The 4,014-nt window shown below is 42.4% G+C and overlaps 2 non-coding genes across 2 annotated transcripts; both read right to left on the bottom strand.

Moving 5' to 3' along the window:
• Positions 1–2,611: 2,611 nt before the first annotated feature.
• TRNAP-AGG lies at positions 2,612–2,683 on the bottom strand. Its single transcript has one exon. It is a non-coding gene; the product is annotated as a tRNA-Pro (tRNA).
• Positions 2,684–3,002: 319 nt separating this feature from the next.
• TRNAT-UGU lies at positions 3,003–3,075 on the bottom strand. Its single transcript has one exon. It is a non-coding gene; the product is annotated as a tRNA-Thr (tRNA).
• Between the last annotated feature and the right edge of the window lie 939 nt (positions 3,076–4,014).

The following is a 4,014-nucleotide window of genomic DNA, read 5'->3' as shown; positions in this document are numbered from 1 at the left end:
CCACTGCACTCCAGCCCGGGCCACAGAGCGAGACTCCGTCTCAAAAAAAAAAAAACAACAACAACAAAAGATTTGCCTTCCTGGAACTTATATCCTTGTAGGGGAAACAGAAAGAAAGAAGGAAAGAATTGCATGTAATAATATTAAGTAGTGATAAATGCTGTGAACAGCAATAAATTAGTGTAGGGTATAATGGCAAATGGAGGCTATTTCGGAAAGAGTGGTCAAGGAAGTTGTCTCTAAAGAGGTAACATTTGAGCACAGAAGGAGTGAGAGAGAGAGAGAGAGAGATACAAATATTTGAGGAAGTGATGTTCTAGGCAAAGGAAACAGTAAATGAAAAGTCCGGAACAAGAAACAAGGCCCATGGATTTGAGGAACAGTGGGAGGGCCAGTATAGCTAGAAGAAAGTGAGTGAGAAGGAGGAGGAGGGGGTAAGCAGTTGCTATCAGAGGAACAGACACTACCAGAACACACAAGAGCTCGATCACAGATTCTGTTCTAAATGTGAGAAGTTATTGGCTGCTTTTAAGTGGAGGAGAGTATTGTTTGGCTTACATTTTAATAAGATAACTCTGGCCGTTCTCTAGAATAGGGAGTAGAGAAAAAGTAGGAAGATGAATTAGATTACTATCATGGGATTTGTAAGAGTTTAAGAAGAGTTTAAACTAGGGTGATAATGAGTGTGTTGGGAAATAGATGAAGATAGAACAGTAGATTAGATGTGATGTTGGAGAAACCGGATAAATGATGGATCTGTTTCCTGAGATACGAGTGGTGGTTGGAGAGCAATTGGAAGAGGAGTGGCAGGAAATCAAGGGTATCATTTAAGACAAGTTAATTCTGAGATGCCTATAACTCGTTCATATGCTGGGGCAAGCAGGTGACTATATCTACAAATCTAGGCCCAAGCTTATGAATAGGAGTCATCAGTATACGATGTTATGCTAAGCCTCATGACTTGATAAGTATATAGAGAGAAACAAAAAAATGGGCAAGGGGAGAGCAAGATAACACTCAAATATTGAGAGATCAGGAAAGGAGGAGCCATCAAAAGAGAGTGAAAAGTAGCCTCCTGAGATGAGAAATGAAGTAGGACGAAGACTGAAAAGTGACCTTTAGATCTGGAAACATCAAAGTCATTGGTAGCCTTGACAAGAGCCATTTCAAGTAGAGTGGTGGAGAAAAAAGACCTGATCATAATTGGTTGAGGACAGAGCCTGAGGGCAGGAAGTTGAGATACATAATGCATAACTTTTAAGAACTTTTTTTTATCTGTGCAGAAGAAAGAGAATTAGGAAGAGTGGTTAAGAAGGCGTTTTTTTAAGAATTGGTGATACTGCAGCTGTTTGGGGTTTGTATGCTAATGAAATGATTGGCACACTGGGGAAATAGCTGCTATGTGTGTTCTTAAGGGCTTGGGGGTGGAGGGGCGGAGGTAATGTTGATTTCAGAAACCAAGTCCTTACCGAAAGGAGAGGAAATGGAAAATTCATCTGATGTGAAACTGAAGGAGCTACCCTTAAATACGAGAAGTGAAAGATGGGCCTTGAAACAAGACAGAAGACAGAGACGATGAGTGTTGATGTGGGTAAGTTAGTCCATCTGCTTCCAGGAAGGGCTATAGTTCACTTCTAATGGAATCGTTTTATTCTGTAATAGTTATTCACACAATAAAGAAAGTTGCTAAGCGTTCACAAAACATTATTTTTAAAGTTAACATTTCAAAATTTGCCTATGGAGATACACTTTCCCTCATCACTCTATTGCTCCACTGGAGTTCACAGAATTCATTGCCTGCCTCACAGTACAAAACAAACAACAACAACAAAAAAGCAAAAAGGGTGGGGAAAAAGGAAAGAAAGGAAAAGGAGAAGAAAAGGCAGTATTATGTAATAACATGTAAACCCCTTTTTATGTATTTTATTTATTTATATAGTTTTTGAGACGGAGTCTCGCTCTGTAGCCTAGGTTGGAGTGCAGTGGCACCATCTCGGCTCACTGCAAGCTCCGTCTCCCGGGTTCACGCCTTTCTCCTGCCTCAGCCTCCCCGAGTAGCTGGGACTACAGGCGCCCGCCACCACGCCTGGCTTATTGTTTGTATTTTTAGTAGAGACGGGGTTTCACTGTCTTAGCCAGGATGGTCTCGATCTCCTGACCTCGTGATCCACCCGCCTCGGCCTCCCAAAGTGCTGGGATTACAGGAGTGAGCCACCGCGCCCGGCCATAAAGCCTTTTTTAAAAGATAACACATCATACAGTTACACATGATGACAATGTTAGTATGTGTCAGCTTCCTTCATGCCCAGGAAAGAAAAGCAGCTCCTTGTGTTTAGCAAGGGCTATTTAAAGTTTCCGAGCAACTTTGCGTACACTGTTTTATTTGACTTGACAGGATTGCTAGAGGTAGGCAAGGAGAAAATGTGTTACAGTTTGTCAGAGAGAATAAAAAGGATAGCCTGGGGCTTTCTCTGATTTGCTGTTTCACATCCCTGGGGAGTCTTTGGCTGCAATTTTTCAAAGCACAGTATACAGGGAGAGCCAACTGCAGTCGTGACGTTTTCATCGTGACCTTTTCAACAAGATATTCCTAGTCGAGTTGAAAAAGCGAGGGCTCGTCCGGGATTTGAACCCGGGACCTCTCGCACCCTAAGCGAGAATCATACCCCTAGACCAACGAGCCACGATACGGGTGTTCTTAAGTTATGCCTCAAGGCTTATTCAAATCATTAGGCATTTTTCTGATGAACTAGGTTCTTGGGTGCCTTCTATCGGCAGGAATGCATACTTATTTGCACAGCAGAAGTAAACCACACGCCCCAAGAGTCATTGAGACTGGCAGCTTCTGTAGCAGGCGTGAACCCACCTAGCCTAAATGACTGCCGAAGCGGCGCCGAAATCATGCAGATATGCCAGGCGACAGCCACTCTGCTGCTGCATTGTCTGACCCCGCTTACCTTCTGATGTGGAAATTCCTGTGGGCAGGAGGGAAAAAAACACACAGGCCCCAGCGAGAATTGAACTCGCGACCCCTGGTTTACAAGACCAGTGCTCTAACCCCTGAGCTATGGAGCCCTTGTGCGAGTGCGGTTTTTCTCCCTTTCATCTTATAGATTGGTATTGTGCCTCTAGCATTACAGCTATTCAATAGGATGTCAGCTTGAATAAAATTGCAGGATATTCTCCTACAAAATGAGAACATTTTCGTGCTCTGTAAAACCCTCGAAAAGATTCTGCTTTGAGCACAGCAACTACCAGGCTGTCTTCCCGTTCCTCACCCTGATACTCTCTTGAGACGTTGCCTACTGTGCCTCTGTGGTGCATGGAAATGGTGTTGATGTAAGAATTTCAGATCTTTGGGTACAAGGGCGACCCCCCACACACACCTCCCCGAAATATGAGGCGTCTATGGAGGGCGTCTGATGGACAAGGAAATTGTAGTGCACTCCTTCGTTTTAATATGGTGGTGAAATCCAGGAACGGAGGTGAGAAGAGATTTTCCACGATTTTTTCCTTTCTCAATCCAGATCCCCAAACCTCTAAACTTGCCTTTCTGGAGTTAATCCCTCACTCTCCAAGGTCCAGAGGTGGAAGCAAACAGGGAAAAGCGGTGTTGAGGAGGAAGAGTTTAATCCTTTCCTAAAGACGTACACAGATTTACACACAGTTGGTATGAAAATAATACGACTTTTTAGAAAAGATTGTTTTTAATTTTTAGAAATCTTGTTTATATAAGCTGGTGAACAGAAACTAAACAATTATTTAACTAAGAAAGATCTCGTACCCATTTCTTACAGCAAATAAGCCGTAGATGAGAACATTGAAAAAAAGCACTGATTCATGAAAACCCAAGAAGTGACGCTACTCTACTTAGTAAGATTTAGACCCTCTGACCACAAGTCTGCTTTTTTACTTACAATTTTTTTAGTGCTTTCATGTCCAAGATCACAAAATTTGTAAGAAATCTGTAAGGTTATTATGATTCATTGTCTCCTTTAATTTTCATTATTTAAA

The sequence above is a fragment of the Piliocolobus tephrosceles genome, chromosome 6, assembly GCF_002776525.5.
Source record: "Piliocolobus tephrosceles isolate RC106 chromosome 6, ASM277652v3, whole genome shotgun sequence".
Taxonomy (NCBI): Eukaryota; Metazoa; Chordata; class Mammalia; order Primates; family Cercopithecidae; genus Piliocolobus; species Piliocolobus tephrosceles.
The sequence above is the reverse complement of the archived record's forward strand: the minus strand, read 5'-3'. Positions and strand labels throughout refer to the sequence as shown.